At 34.8% G+C, this 17115-nt stretch overlaps 1 protein-coding gene and 1 pseudogene across 2 annotated transcripts in view; both read left to right on the forward strand.

The window, feature by feature from the left end:
* Positions 1-17115, forward strand: part of LOC114108264 (tetratricopeptide repeat protein 28) — a 594959-nt gene that overhangs the window by 61676 nt on the left and 516168 nt on the right. The gene's annotated exons all lie outside the window — the stretch shown is intronic.
* LOC114108256 (small ribosomal subunit protein eS25 pseudogene) lies at positions 2474-2866 on the forward strand (annotated as a pseudogene).

Genomic DNA, 17115 nt, shown 5'->3' on the forward strand with positions numbered 1-17115 from the left:
ATGCCCAAATGTAACATAATTCTGTAATTATCAGAGCAGAACCTTATATACCCAGAAATTACTTATTAATGTATATGTGTCAATTGTCTTCACTTGAGTTTAAAAAAAATCTTTGAGTCATGTTTGTGGTCTGTTATGATTCTCAGGCACTGTAATAAAAAGTACATTGACTAATGTGAACTCATGGTTTTGAAATTGTGCTATATTTACATAAGATGTAACTATTCTAGAGTACTGGCTGAAGGGTACGTAGTTGTTTTGGTGTGTTTTTGTAACTTCCTGTACATCTGCAATTACTTCAAAAATTTAAAAAAGTATCTGAATCTGGGTTTGAAACAAGTTATCTCTACTTAATAGCTGAAATTTGTCTAATTTCTTTTAGTATCAATTACATATCTACAAAATAGGATTGAAAATAGTATATTTTTCAGAATTCATGTAAGAATTAAATAAGAGTTTTTTGAAAACAGTTTATAGATAGCAGAGATCATTGTGAATCTTATTTAAAATTGTATACTTATTTTAATTAAGATTTCTTTATTCTCTTGGTTTTTTTTTTTTTTTTGGTATTGGGGATTGAACTCAGGGGCCCTCGACCACTGAGCCACATCCCCAGCCCTAGTTTGTATTTTATTTAGAGACAGGGTCTCCCTGAGTTGCTTAGCACCTTGCCATTGCTGAAGCTGGCTTTGAACTTTCCATCTTCCTGCCTCAGCCACTGGGATTATAGGTATGTGCTACCGTGCCCAGCTGTCATCTTGTTTTTAACAAATTTATTTAAATCAATTTAACCTTTAGTTCTCCTTTCTAGAGCTGATTCTTCTAAATTTGTTTTTATCTACAACAATGAGTATATTCTCAACACTGTGTAGACCAAAAATTTGCAGCGGGGTATGGTCCCTTTTTGATTAAAGCCATATTTTTATTGTCTTGAGAACAACAGTTGAAGTCATTATTTGAAAGGTTTGTTATCCTTTGTAGGACTAGTAGGTTTTATAATTTGTTAGGCTAGATTGAACAAAAAATAGTTTGGACTCATGACTCATGAGTCCTTAGCCATTGACAGACCACTGGCATATGAGATTCAGTTCTTTCATTCAACAAATGTTAACTGGGTGTCTGTTAGGCACTAGAGACTGTTGTATGCAGGTACTTGGCATACATCTGTGAACCAAAAGAAAAAGTTATCATCAACTGAGTTGGAGCCTTCTAGGGAAAAGACAATAAACAATATTCAAAGTGAATGTATGGTACATTAGAAAGTGGTAGGTGCTGTGGAAAAAAAAAAGAAGTGAAGGTAGTACTAGTGGGGTAGGTGGGAGTAGGATAGATTTTATGAACAAGGTAACATTTGAACAAAGAATTAAATGAACTGAGGAAGTTAACCATGAAGGTCTCTGGCAAAACAGTACCCTGGCAGAGGGGATAGTTAAAGCAGAGAGTACTTGGTATGATTGAGGAAGAAGTTGGAGCTGGGTGTGTGAAGGGAGAATAATAGGGCATTAGTTCAAAGAGGTAATGGTGTCTAGGCAAACCTAGAACTCTTGGCTTTTCCTGGGGAAATATGGAGTTGTAAGGGGGTTTTGAGCAGAAGTGGCAGGAACAGACTTACCTTCTAACAGGATTACTCTGACTACTGTGTTGGGATTGGATCGTGGGGTTCAAGGATAAGGAACAGAGAAAACTGTCAGGAGGCCATTGAAGTAGGTTATGGTACTAATGTGGAGGTAGTTAGAAGTTGATTCTGGCTGTTTTTCTAAATAGTGGTGACAATATTTTTAGATAGTTTGAAGGAAGTCAAGGATATTTCCTAGGTATTTTGCCTAAGCATAACTAGGTTTGCCATCATTTGGGATGTAGAAGGTTGGACTGAGACTGGAGTTGGACTGGGAAGAACATCAAGAGTTCATTTTTGACTGGGCATGGTAGTGCATGCCTGTAATTCCAGCATCTAGGAAGCCTGAGTCAGGAGGATCGCAAGTTCAAGGCTAGCCTGAGCATATTAGTGAAGCCCTAAGCAACTGAGAGAAACCAGACCCTGTCTTAAAACAAAAACCTAAAAATGGGCTGGAGATGTGGTTTAGTGATGAACCACCCCTGGGCTCAATCTCTGGTACAGAGAAAAAAAGATGTCAGTTTTGGACATGTTGAGTTTGAGGTCCTTAAAGATACCCAAGTGAAATATTGAGTGGGCAGTTGAATATATATGTTTGGAGTTTGGGAAAGAGGTTTGAGCTCTAATACAAAATAAATTTGTGTTTAAAACTATGATACTGGACGCAGTTACCTAGGTGATACTAGAGAGAGTAGGGGGCTAAGGCTTGAGTATGGAGGTGCTCTACAGTTCAGTATGGAGGTGCTCTACAGTTCAGAGATCAGGGAGAAGACAAATAACGAAGAAGAATGAAGGGGAGCTTTTTGTCCGACATCTTGACAAGGCTCCAGTGGCTATTGCTGCTCTCCAAGCTTCGAGATGCCGCCCAAGGATGATAAGAAGAAGAAAGATGCTGGAAAGTCGGCCAAGAAAGATAAGGACCCGGTGAACAAATCTGGGGGCAAAGCCAAAAAGAAGAAGTGGTCCAAAGGCAAAGTTCGGGACAAGCTCAACAATCTAGTCTTGTTTGACAAAGCTACTTATGACAAACTCTGTAAGGAAGTTCCCAACTATAAGCTTATTACCCCAGCTGTGGTCTCTGAGAGACTGATGATTCAAGGTTCCCTGGCCAGGGCAGCCCTTCAGGGGCTCCTCAGTAAAGGACTTATCAAACTGGTTTCAAAGCACGGAGCTCAAGTAATTTATACCAGAAATACCAAGGGTGGAGATGCCCCAGCTGCTGGTGAAGATGCATGAACAGGTCCAATCAACTGTACATTAGAAAAAATAAAACTTTATTAAAACAAAAACAAACAAACAAACAAAAAAAAGAGTGAAGGGGAGTGATGAGTCATGCAGGAATAAATAGGACAGTGTGTGGCATCCTGGAAGCCATATGCCATTGGGTCCATTAGGCCTGGGAATGATCAAGATGCTGAAAATGTTTATGGTATCAAAAGATATTTTGTGACTGTCATTTCCAAAAGTAGTGAGTTTAGTTTAAAAGGATACGGAGGTTGGGCTGGGGCTATAACTCAGTGGTAGAGCCCTTGCCTGGCATGAGTGAGGCACTGGGTTCTAAGCTTCAGCACCCATAAAAATGAATAAATAAATAAAATAAAGGTATTGTGTCCATATACAACTAATTTTTTAAAAAAAAAGGATATGAAAGTTTCTGATAACTTTCTATAAAGTTCTTTAATTGAAATTTAAAAAAATTATAATTTCTGTAATTCTGCTAATTTATTGCATAAGCAATATCTTACATCATTGCTGGAAAGTTTGGAACTTCTTAGGGATTTGTTCTAGGTTACTTTTCCTTATCATGCTTGCTAAAAGTGGCCTATTTGGGAATTTGGCAGTTATCTTTCTCCTGGATTATTGAAAGGTCAAATAAACAACTTAGCTTCAGATTTGTGACATGGGACTTTAGCATAAGGACTTTAATTTGTTTTGTTCTGTTGGGGCCTGGTTCAGGAGCTCAGCTCAAATTAATGACCTCCTATATATTTTATTTAACAAGGTCACTAAAACTGTACAATGAGATTATTTGGATAATCAAGAGATTGGAAGATACAGAACTGCTACTTTTATCTTTTAGAATTTAGAAATACTTTCAGTAAGAATTTGAAGATCTAATTTAATATTTTTTTCAGTTCTATTTTATTTTCCATAAGTTATAAGAGAGAAATGAAGGCTATGAATGCTTAACCATGGCATATTTATAAGTTAAGGATGATACTCAATTGAAGTTACACAATTCCTTTCTCTAGGATCTGAAAACATGAATAATATCTTAAGTTACTTTTGAAATATTATCTTAACAATCACTTAAAGATTCTATTATCTGGAAGAGAATAATTAACCAAAAGGCATGGTTTCATTGTTTGGATACTTAGAAAATTAATTCCTCATGTATGTTGTAAACTTTTAACATTTGGTTTTCATGACATTATTGCCATTATGTACCCATCAACCTCTTGGTGGATAATATTCTTGTGGTACAGAGGGTAGGTATTTTGCTTTTTTGTTTGTTTTTTAGATTTGTATAGTTGTTTTTCTTTGACACAGAGTTTATGGTGTACTCATAATACTTTAATTTCATTGACACTATTTTATACTACAATTTGAGTATGCCCTATCCAAAATATTTAGAACCAGAAGTGTTTCAAATTTCAGATTTTTTTGGTTTTTGAGTATTTCATATACATAATCAGATACCTTAGGGATGAGATATGAGTCTAAACATGAAGTTTATTTATGTTTCATATGCACCTTATACATATAGCCTGAACATAATTTTGTACAGTATTTTTAGTGTTTTGATTACAACCTGTCACATGAGATCAGGTGTGGAATTTTCAATTTGTGGCATTTTGTTAGCATGCAAAAGTGTTTGGATTTTGGAGTATTTTGGATCATTGGATCAGGGATATGCAACCTATATTTATAATTATTCTTTTGGAAACTTTCATTCCTTGGCTTTCAGCACACCCTGTTGTTCTTTCATTCTCCTTGTATATTTCTTATACTAGTATTTAAAAAGAATCCCATATATGTAAAAATTCCTTCCAGAAGGCCCCATGCTGGCAGTTTCTGGGAATCTCATGCTACTATACTTGGCTTTAGTGATTTGTTAAAAATGTTAGTTGAATTTTTTTTTCCTCCAGGTGAAGCACCTGGAGACTGTTCCAGGTAAGCAAGAGCTCACCTCTTTTTTCTCCTTGGTGGCACTGATCTTCTTAAAATTCAGTGTAGTTAGTTGTCCAGCAACCTTAGCTCTCTTATGGTTTCTAGAAAAGTTATATTTGTTTCCATCAGCTACCTTTTTTATGATGTTAATAGGTGAGGAACCCTATTTCCAGCTTTCTGCATGCTGAATGAAAGCCAGAAATTATTTATGATACTTAAAATTTTAAACTTTGATCTTGTAACCAAACTTGAATGACATTGAAGGTAAATTTGTTATATTTACAAATGATAGAAATTACATATGAGGCCTGGGATTGTGGTTCAGCGGTAGAGCCCTTGCCTAGCACGGGTGGAACCTGGTTTCGATTCTCAGCACCACATAAAAATAAAGGCATTGTGTTGTGTCCATCTACAAAAAAGATTCATTCTGTCTCTTTCTCTCTCTCTCTCTCCTTTAAAAAAAAAAGAAATTACATATGATCCATTGCTAAAGTTTGTAGATCTATTATGCATTTAAAATTTACTTTACTCTTAGTAACAACATGTTTTTGTGAATGCATATGCTTTTCTACTTTAGGAAAAAAAATCAGTAAAATTTTAGATATTTAAAAAATATTTGACTTGAATGCTTCTTTAAATTCAAAATTTAAATTAAAAGGATTCTTTAGAGTTCAGAATTTAAGGTAATAGATCTGAGAGTCTTATAAAAATTCAAATTATGGTACAAAAGCATAATAGTAGTATAATTAATTATAAATGATCAATTACATTTAGTTTCTCCTAATTTTTAATAAATCCAATGAAAGGTGAAATTTCATAACTTGGTATTATTTATGAAAAAATATAGCTGAAAATTACATAAATATAAAAGAATTTTTTTTATATTTATTTTTTAGTTTTCGGTGGACACAACATCTTTATTTTATTTTTATGTGGTGCTGAGGATCGAACCCAGTGCCCTGCGCATGCCAGGCGAGCGCATTACCACTTGAGCCACGTCCCCAGCCCCAATATAAAAGAATTTTGATCTCACGTAAGAAGACATTGGTTTAAGCACTTTCTATGTTTGCTTTAAATGTGTCAGTTATCCAGTGTTCTAAGCTAGACCCTCACTTCCCACAGTAGCTGATTGCATCAAACCATTGTCTTTAAACTTTTCTTTTTGATATCATCTGCTCACACAAGGTGTTGCCTTTTGCTTTACAGTGAAAATACATATCATTAGGTTTTAATTTCACCTATTTTCCTGTTATCCCTAAGCCCCTGCACTATAAATATATGTACATTCACGCCCACTTGCTTTCTATCCATCCATCTCAAAGGAAGCTATTTTCTTCTTCCATCCAAGGTTAATATCTCTTGCCTGAACTCTGAGTAACATTTCTATTTATCTTTTCTGGAGCCTTCCCCATCAATTATTCTCACTCTCTTATAGTATCTTTAATCTTTCCATAGATGGTTTACTGCTTCAATCCTGAATTTCTTTCCCTAGTTCTAAGTTTACCTTCAAAAGAATGAATTTTGGCATGAAAAAGACCCTAGTTTTTGTTTTGTTTTATTTTTGTACTCAATGGTATGGATGGAGCCTAGGGCCTCACTCATGCTAGAAGATGCTTGCTTTACAATCCTAGCACCACCAGGGCCCCTCTGAAGCTTAAGTTCTGTAAAGTGACAATAAGGTTTACTCCAAGTTTGTTTTAAGGATTACATCAAGTTAGATAGCATAATCAACATGAAGGTCCTTATTTCAAATTTTAGCCCTGATCACTTCTCCATGATGTTTGTCCTCCACATCATTTCTTTCTTCCTTCACAGTCAGATTTCTTTAAACAATGGCTGATTTGTAACCACTACTTCCAGCCTAGGTTTATTCTTCCATTACTCAATTGAAAGTTCTCAGTTGAGTTTATGGAGATCTTCTAATTGTCATATCAGTGAGCACTTTTCAGATCTTTAGAAGTTGCTTTCACTTCCCTACTCCTAACATCATTCTGTCACAGAGCATCCAAATTTTTTTTTTGAAATTTTTCAAAATGTGAACCCAGCTTTTTAGTAACTCTCTATCATCTGCATGGTAAAGTAAATCATTTCTGGTAGGAATAAATGCTCTCTTGATCTATATCTGCTCTGTCCAATATGGTAGGTATTAGTCCCAGGTGGCTATTTAAATTTAAAATCAAGTTAATTATGATGAAATAAAATGTAAGAAATACTTCCTCAGTCACACTATTTACATTTCAAACATTCAATAGCCACATGTGACAAATGGCTACCGAATTGGTCAGCTCAGATACAGAGTACCACATAAAGTTCCGTTGGACAGTGCTTATCTAACTTCAGTATATTAAGAATGAGAGATTGGAATTAAACCAGACTCTAGCTGATTTGGACAAGGGAAGCCCAGGTGATGATGCTGGAGAGTTCCTATTATTACTCTGCAGAGTCAAGCCCTCCTGGGGAGACCTGGGCTGTCTTAAAAGGAGGAGCACTTTGCAAGGGCAGCAGCAGTGACGGTGATATCTGGAGAGATGGGGGAGCTGCTTCTGTCCTTACGTTGAACTACTGATGAGGATGAAAAGAACCACATTGAAAGAAATAGATGAAATGCTGCTGGAAAATTTCCTTCTTGCATTAAGCTGAATATCTTAGAAGAAAAAAAGAAAACCTATGTTGTTTTCTTTTGTTATTAAGAGAAAAAAATAAATAATCAAGAAGCAGTTTCTTGGGATTTTAACCTTTTTGGTAAATGACACCTTAAAGCTGATATTAACCCATCTGCTTTTTTGGCTTCAAGGAATTTGGCAGGTATAAATGTTTTTGCCAAGTTGAAAGAGAGATTTTTATTCTCATATTCTGTAAATGAGTATAATCACCTCCAGTCTTTAGATTTATTTTCTGTTCATCTTACAGTCAAGACTGTGGAGCCTGCTTTATTCACATCATCTGTGTAAGTTATTAATGTTGTGATATTTTAAAGCTCCTGGATATTAATGTTTTAAGTCCCTGAACTTCCGTAAGACGGGTCCATACCGAAGGAAGCAGCTGTGAAATGCAGATGCTGACAAGCAGAAAAACAAAGAGAGTTCACAAGGAATTATGGGTATTAATGTAACTCTTTAGCTCACAGTTCAATAAAACCTTGTTGTTTCCATAGTATTCCATTCTGTGTTAACCGTCTGTTGTATTGCACAGCTAATTTTAAGGAAGAAAGATGTATTACATTTGTCATCTGCTTTTTATCTGCATTTTAACTTTTACTTCTAAGACAGCATGAATCCTACTATCCCAGCACACTTTAGTGTATTTTTAAAAAGTAGTAGTATACACATTTGTAACTTTTACTTACTTATTGATTAGGAAACTTGTTTGTCTTTTATCCTGTTTGCAAAAGTAAAAATGAACCACCAATTATAAGTGAAACTGATCTTTTATTTAGATTTTGTTTTTTTCCCCATGATGTCCTTTAAAAAAAACAAAGATTCTGTAAAATGAGAAGCATACTGAAATCCTGTACAGGAAGAAAGGGAGGAGAGGTGGCTGCATTATGAGGGTGGATAAAGGGGCGGGCAGGATGATACTAGGCAACAGGCTGTGAGCAATGTAGCATTTCTCATTTGTGTCGTCATGCAGCTGTGGAGGAACCACCATGGAGCCTAACCTGGTATTTCTTTTTAATCAAGTCCAGCTGTTGGTCATGTGAGCATGCTCCTTCCTTCAAGTATGAATGATGTGTTTCCCTCTTTCCTGTGGTATCTTAAATGGCTACTTACATATCACCTGGAATTTACTCATGTGCTCTAGGAGCTCCTGTTACAGTGATCATTTTTCTTTATGAATCACAAGTAAAATGCTCAACCCAAGTTGCATATAAAAACTTGAGAACAAAGAATGTGACTTGACCACATAAGTATTTTTTTTTATATGAATAGAGCTCTTGTTTTTAATTTGATGAGCAGGGAACTTTCCAGCTCTAACCCTGTCTTTACAATCTGTCTTTAATTTGTGAAAAAGATGCATTCCAATTTTTCAAACATAAAACTCTTTAATGGATTTTTTGGGTTTGCTGGTTCTCTATTAATATTGGGTTATCCTAAAATTCAACATGTATCATTTCTTGGGTTTCAAGCTCCTTTTCTTATTTGCACATTTACATTTACTTCTTTGATATTAAAAATAATTAGATGGCTCCTATCTTTAGACCTCCTTAAATTACCCACAGTTGCATCTATTAGACTGTTTTTATAGAGTGCTCTAGAGACCCAACTAGTTCTTCCTGAAAGAAATATGGAAGAATTTTTGACATCTTGGATCATTTAGTTCATTTTACTTATCCTCTGTGTGATATAATCTGTGTGTCCTTTTAAGGCTGTTTTGTCTTAAATATGGAACTTCTCTACTCTATCTTCCTAGTAGTACTAAGAAACAGATATTTTTCCTCTGTTTTCTGGGATCTTCTCCCTGTCACCCCTTAATACCGAAGCCATGTTTATGGCATTCTGCTTCCAACACTGGACAACACTTGGTCAGTTAATCATCCTAATATATTCAGATAAGATAAATCTGAAAACTTGTATCGTAATTACGTATCATGAATTGATTCAATGGGTAGTAACTATAGGTATGAATTTTTGCTTTATAGGCCACAAAATTATTATAATACTATGGTTTTGTTTTATTTTTTTTCAAAAGGAAACTACTTACTATTAAGATAGAAACATGGTGCTTATCAAAGTATTCTAAACAATCTTCAAAAGTTTATAAAATTCTGGAACGGTATTTTAGACCTTGTATCAGATACTTGAAATGCCACATATGTTAGTATATTGTTTATAAGCTTACAGTTACATGATCTATTAGTAAAATTATAATAACTGGCATAGACACATATGAAAATAAGCTATGTAACAAAAAGAAGAAATGTTCTCCTAGTAATATCTGTAGGTAAAATTATTGGATTCTTTTTGTTAGTGATATTGTGTTCCTATAGAAACTTCAAATTATCTATATATGTTTGATAATTAATCATGATTATTTTCTTCCTTAAATACTTGCATTAGTTATTTATATTTTTCTCTACTAAATTGTAGCATGCTATTTGTTTTTACTTTGAAATTTACTGCCAAATCTCTATTTTGTGATATTTAAGGGTATTTTAGGGATATCTAAGATTATTAAAATAAAATTAATTTTATCTTATTTTCTATAAGAATATTTTTCTTAACTATTTCATTTTTCCATATTTTTATTGGTGCATTACAATTGTACATAATGGTGGGATTTGTTGCTTTATATTCATGCACACAATAAATAATAAACAGTATAATTTGGCCAATATCATTCCCCACTAATACCCTTTTCCCTCTCCTTCTCTGTCACCTTGATCCCCTTCCTCTACTCTCCTGATTTCCCTTTGATTTTAATGAGGTGCCCTCCACCTTTCTTTTCCTTTTTCCTCTCTAGCTTCTTTTTGTGAGAGAAAAAAATATGACCTTTGACTTTCTGAGTTTGGCTTATTTCCCTTAACATAATGTTCTCAAGTTCCATTCATTTTCCCACAAATGTAACAATTTCATTCTTCTTTATGACCGACTAAAACTTCACTGTGTATATATACCACATTTTCTTAATTCATTCATCTGTTGACAGATACCTATACTGGTTCAATAGTTTGGTTGTTGTGAGTTGTGCTGCTATGATCATGGGTGTGCATGTATTGCTATACTATGCTGACTTTAATTCTTTAGGATAAATACTGAGGAGTGTTACAACTGGCTCATGTGGTAATTCCATTCCTAGTCTTGAGGAAACTCCATACTAATTTCCATAGTGGTTGTACTAATTTGCAGTCCTACCAACAGTGCAAAAGTGTTCCATTTTTTCCACATTCTCCTCAGCATTTGTTACTAATTGCATTCTTTTATTAAATAAGTTTTTTTTTTAGTTGTAGATGGACACAATATCTTTTTTTAATTTTTATGAGGTGCTGAGGATCAAACCCAGTGCCTTACATGTGCCAGGCAAGTGCTCTGCCATTAAGCCATAATCCCAGCCCCTTAATTTTTTTTTTTTTTTTTTTGTGTATGGTGTTGGAAATTGAACCCAGGGCCTTGTGCATGCGAGGCAAGCACTCTACCAACTGAGCTATATCCTCAGCCCTTAATTGTATTCTTGATGGCTGCTGTTCTAATTAGAGTAAGATAAAATCTCAGTATAGTTTTGATTTTCATTTCCCTAATTGCTAATGATATTGAACTTTTCATACACACACACACACACACACACACACACACACACACTTTAGTTGTTGATGGACCTTTATTTTATTTACTTATTTATATCCGGTGCTGAGAATCGAACCCAGTGCCTCACATGTGTGAAGCAAGTGCTCTACTGCTGAGCTACAACTCTAGCCCCTTGAACTTTTAAAAATGTATTTGTGGGCCAGTCGTATTTATTCTTCTAAGAAATGTCTTTTTAGTTAATTTGCCTATTTATTAATTGGGTTATTTGTTTTTTCAGTGTTAAGTTTTTTTTGTGTTCTTAATGTCCTCTCAATATGAATCCTCAGTTTGAGGAGTAGCTGGCAAAGATTTTCTCCAATTCTATAGATTATCTTTTCATATTTTAATTGGTTTTCTTTGCTGTGCAGAAACTTTTTAATTTGATGCCATCTCATTATTTTTTCTTGAAAAAATAATAAATCATTTAGAGAACGTTATTGTCTGCACCTATATGTTGGACTGTTGAACCTATGTTTTCTTCTAGGCATTGCAGAATTTTTGGTTTAATTCCTAGGCTTTGATCCATTTTGAGTTGACTTGTGCGTAGAATGAGAGATAAGAATCTAGTCTCATTATTTTACATATGGATAACCAATTTATCAGCACCATTTGTGGTGTCTTTTCTTCAACATATGTTTTTGGCACCTTCGTCAAGTATCAGATGATTGTATCTGTGTGAGTTTGTCTCTTTGTCTTCTATTCTGTTCCATTGGTCTATGTGTCTGTTTTTATGCTGGTGCCATGCAGTTTTTGTTACTATAACTATGTAGCATACTTTGAAGTCAGGTATTATGATGCCTTCAGCATTGATTTTTTTTTTTTTTTTTTTTGCTCAGGATTGCTTTGACTATTCTGGATCTTTTATTCTTCCAAATGAACTGTAGAGCTGTTTTTTCCCCCTTGTTCTATGAAGAGTGTCATTGGCATTTTGATGGGGATTTCATTGAGTCTGTTTATTGCTTTTGTTAATATGACCACTTTAACAATATTAATTATGCTTATCCATCAATACGGAAGGTCTTTCCATCTTCTTGTGTCTTCTTCAGTTTCTTTCTTTAGTGTTCTATACTTTTTATTGCAGAAGTCTTTCAACTCCTTGGTTAGATTTATTCCTACATACTGTATTTTTGGGTTTTTTTTTTGTGTGTGGCTACTGTGAATGGAATCTCTCTCTCTCTCTCTCTCTCTCTCTCTCTCAAAATTCATTATTGATGTAAAGGAAAGCTGTTGATTTTTGTACATTGATTTTGTGTCCTACTACTTGCTGAAGTTGTATATTAGCTCTTGCAGTGTTCTGGTGGAGCCTTTTGAATCCTGAAGTATAGGATGGTATCATCTGTAAACAGTGATAATTTGACTTCTTCCTTTTCTTTTTTTTTTCGTTTTTAATTCTTTCTCTTGCCTAATTGTTCTGGCTAGACTTTCTAGTCATATATTGAATAGGCGTGATAAGAGTGGACATCTTTGTCCAGTTCCTGATTTTAGAGGAAATGCTTTCAGTTTTTCCCTGTGCACTATGATGTTAGCTTTGGGTTTGCCACATATAGGCTTTATGATTTGAGGTAAGTTTCTTCTATTCCTAGTTTCTTTGGTGTTTTCATCATGAATGAGTGCTGAATTTTCCCAAAGGCTTTCTTTGCATCTTTTGAGATGACTGCGTGATTTTTGTCCTTAATTCTATTTATATAGTGAATTATATTTATTGATTTGTGTATGTTGAACCACCTTTATACCCCTGGAATTAAATCAACTTGGTCATGATGTTTAACATTATTAATATATTGTTGAATATGATTTGCTAATATTTTATTAAGGATTTAAAAAATCTAAATTCGTCAGGGATATTGGTCTTTGTTTTCTTTCTTTCATGTGTCCTTATCTGTTTTTGGTCTGAGTGTGATACTGGCTTCCTAGAGTGAGTTTGGAAGTGTTCTTTCATTTTCTATTTCATGGAATAATTTGAGGAGCATGATCATTAGTTATTCTTTAAAGGTCTGATAGATTTCAGCTCATAATTCACTTGGTATTTGTTGGGAGGCTTTTTATTACTACTTATATCTCATTGCTAGTTATTAGTTTGTTTAGGTTTTCTGTCTTCTTGATTCAATTATGGCAGGTCATATGAGTCTAGAAATGTACCTGTTTATAGTAGTTTTACAAAGAATATAAAACTACTTAAAAACAAGTTTAACCAAGGAGCTAAAAGATCTGAACAATGGGAACTATAAAACATAGATAGAAGAAACTGAATGAGACACAAATAAGTGGGAAATGTTCCATGCTCATGGATCAGAACAATTAATATTGTTAAAAGACGCATATTACCCATAGCAATTTACAGATTACAGTGCAATCCCTATCAAAATTCCAATGTTATTTTTAAAAATTTTAATGGACTTTTATTAATGTATAAAACTAAGTGATGTTATAAATTATGTACTTCCTATGAAAATCTACCATTTGATAGCTTTAAATAGTTCCAAAATCCTTTCACATATGTTTTATTATTATTAATTTTTAGTGTCTTCATACATGGACTTAGGGTAATGAAGTCCATCTCATTCTACCATCTTTCCTCCCCCTACCGCCCGCTTCCTTCCCTTCCCCTTTGCCCTATCTAAAGTTCCTCCATTCCTTCCATGCTCCCCTCCCCTCATCCCTATTATGGAACAGAAACCTCATATCAGAGAAAACATTTGGCATTTGATTTTTTGGGATTGGCATACTTCTCTTAGTATAATATTCTCCAGCTCCATCCACTTACCTGAAAATGCCATGATTTTATTCTCTTTTAATGCTGAGTAGTATTCTATTGTGTATATATACCACAGTTTCTTTATCCATTCATCTATGAAGGGCATCTAGATTGGTTCCACAATTTAGCTAGCATGAATTGTGCTGCTATAAACATTGATGTGGCTGCATCACTAGAGTATGCTGTTTTTAAGTCCTTTGGGTATAAACCGAGGAGAGGGTTAGCTGGGTCAAATGGTGGTTCCATTCCAAGTTTTCCAAGGAATCTCCATATTGCTTTCTGTATTGGTTGCACCAATTTGCAGTCCCACCAGCAATGTGTGAGTGTGCCTTTCTCCCCACATCCTCACCAACACTTAACTGTTGTTTATATTCTTAATAGCTGCCCTTCTGACTGGAGTGAGATGAAATTAGAGTAGTTTTGATTTGCATTTCTCTAATTGCTAGAGATGTTGAACATTTTTTTCATATATTTGTTGATTGATTGTATATCATCTTCTGAGAAGTGTCTGTTCAGTTTCTTGGCCCATTTATTGATTGGGTTTTTTTTTTTTTTTTTTTGGTGTTAAGATTTTGAGTTCTTTATATGTCCTAGAGATTAGTGCTCTATCTGATGTGTGTGTGGTAAAAATTTGCTCCCATTTTGTAGGCTCTCTGTTTGCCTCACTATTTGTTTCTTTTGCTGAGAAGAAGCTTTTTAGTTTGAATCCATCTCATTTATTGATTCTTGATTTTAATTCTTGTGCTATAGGGGTCTTATTAAGGAGGTCAGGGCCTAATCCGACATGTTGGATATTTGGGCCTACTTTTTCTTCTGTTAGGTGCAGGGTCTCTGGTTTAATTCCTAGGTCCTTTGAGTTGAGTTTTGTGCATGGTGAGTGATGGGGATTTTTTTTTATTTTGTTGCATATAGATTTCCAGTTTTCCCAGCACCATTTGTGGAAGAGGCTATTCTTTCTCCAATGTATGTTTTTGGCGCCTTTGTCTAGTATGAGATAACTGTATTTGTGTGGGTTTGTCTCTGTGTCCTCTATTCTGTACCATTTCTTTTGGCTCTGTTTCAGAGGTGCAGTCCATTGTTAGCCCATTCCATAGCTCCTGAACCAAGGTGAGGCAGAATATCATCCTGTAGGTAGGAAGGGTCTGACAGACAAAAGCAGCTCAGGACAGGGCAACTAGGAAGCAGAGAGAGCCATCTCTTTTCATCAGGGACAAAATATAACCCCCAAAGGCACAACCCCAATGACCTACGTCCTCCAGCCACACCCTACCTGCCTACAGTTACCATCCAGTTAGTCCATATCACTGAATTAAGCCACTGATAAGGAGGCTCTCATAATCTAATTATTTCACCTCAGAGTTTTCTTGCATTGTCTAATCAGTGGGCTTTTGGGGGACACTTCATAAAGAAATCACACCAGCTACTGTGAACATTCTAAATGTTATTGTGAAGAATTCCTTATAAAAGATTTTTTCTTTGAGTTTCTTTGAGTTACCTTGCTGGGTTGCAAAGTATATACATGTTTATTTTTACTACATAGTACAATTTTTTTTTTCATTTTTTTTCCTGTTTACTTTGTCACCAGCTGGATGAATGTGCTCCACATTCTTGCCAACACTTCGTTATCACACTTTAAACGAATTACAGTGCATTTTAAGCTATTTAAACCAACAAAACATAAGGCTGAGTCTTGATTTGAAAGCAGATTAATTTTAAACATGTTCTTAAAGAGAATGACTTATGTCCTTGCTGAATTGTTTGAAGTTCTGAATTTATAGTATCTAAATTGCTGAGGGGGCTACAATAGAGAATTTGTACCATTTCATGTAAAATTAATTTATCCAGATTGTTTCTTTCAATGAGAACAAATATATAGTGCTTCACTTATGATACAGAAACTTGAGTCAGGTAGAAGCAATGTTGCCAAAGATTTACTTGGCACATTTATATTTTGCTTAATTTGGCCACTAATCAAATTGTGCACAGCTTCATATATTTGGTATTGAGGAATAGGCATAAATGTATTTTAATGAGCACAGACCTATTCAGGACATATGCTTTCCTCAAATATTTACGCATATTATCAATTTATATGTTGTACTTAAGGAGAAAATTAAAGAGTAGTATAAAATCTTATCCATATATTCAGACGATTAATGGCTTTAAAATTAACTGATTTGGGCCCAGTATGGTGGTGCATACCTGTAATCCCAGAGGCTCAGGAGGCTGAGATGGGAGGCTTGAAAGTTCAAAGCCAGCCTCAGCAACTTAAGGAGGCCCTAAGCAACTCAGTGAGATCCCTGATACCACCCCCCAAAAAAAATTTACCTGATTTCATTTCTAAATTTAGTCTTCATTTTATTAAGATTATAGGATACACCTCTTCAAAGGGCTCAGGGAACTCCAAATTTTCTGCAGTGCCTTGTATTTATTTGTCTTCTTTTCAACCTTACAGCTTCCTTGATCTTTAAAGGCAATGAAGTTTAACTCTTCCACAAGTTTGTTTTGCAATTTGCTTCCCATATGTTTTGCTATTACTTTTCCATTTTATTGTGGTAAAATATATGCAACATTAAATTCATATTCCCCTTTTTTGTGATACTGGGGATTGATCCTTGGGGTACTCTACCACTGAGCTCCATCCCAGCCCTTTTTATTTTGAGACAGGTACTTGCTTAGTTGCCAAGGCTGGCTTCAAACTTGCAGTCTTGTTGCGCTAGGCTCCTGAGTAACCGGAATTACAGGTGCACGCCACTGTACTGGGATAAAATTTACCATTTTAACAATTCTTACATATGCAGTGGTATTAAATATGTTCACATTATTGTGCAACAGTTAACAACTGTGCTGTTATTTCTTAATTTTAAAATATATATTGTCTTCCCATGATGAAAGTTGAGGATTTTTACTCTTTCTGCTTTTCTGGTACATATGTATTCTTTCTGTGCTCCCATTTTCCCAATATAATTATGTCATAATTTTGTACAAATTAGAATTGATTGTTTACATTAGTATTACTTCGAAAAGGCAATTCACAGCTGAATCATTTGGTATACTATGATTGCTTTTCTTGTAGAATTATTTTCCCTTGTGCTAATTTTGTGTGTGTGTATTATGCTGGGAACAGAACCCAGGGCCTTGTGGATGCTAAGCAGGTGCTCTGCCACTGTGGACACTCCCAGCCACAATGATAATTGTATTTTTCTTCATTTCCCCCCATGTGTTTATCACTAATTCATTCCAATATTATTCCTCAAACTTCCAAATCTCTTCACATTACATTTCAAACACAT

This window comes from Marmota flaviventris, chromosome 1 (genome assembly GCF_047511675.1).
Source record: "Marmota flaviventris isolate mMarFla1 chromosome 1, mMarFla1.hap1, whole genome shotgun sequence".
NCBI classification, from domain to species: Eukaryota; Metazoa; Chordata; class Mammalia; order Rodentia; family Sciuridae; genus Marmota; species Marmota flaviventris.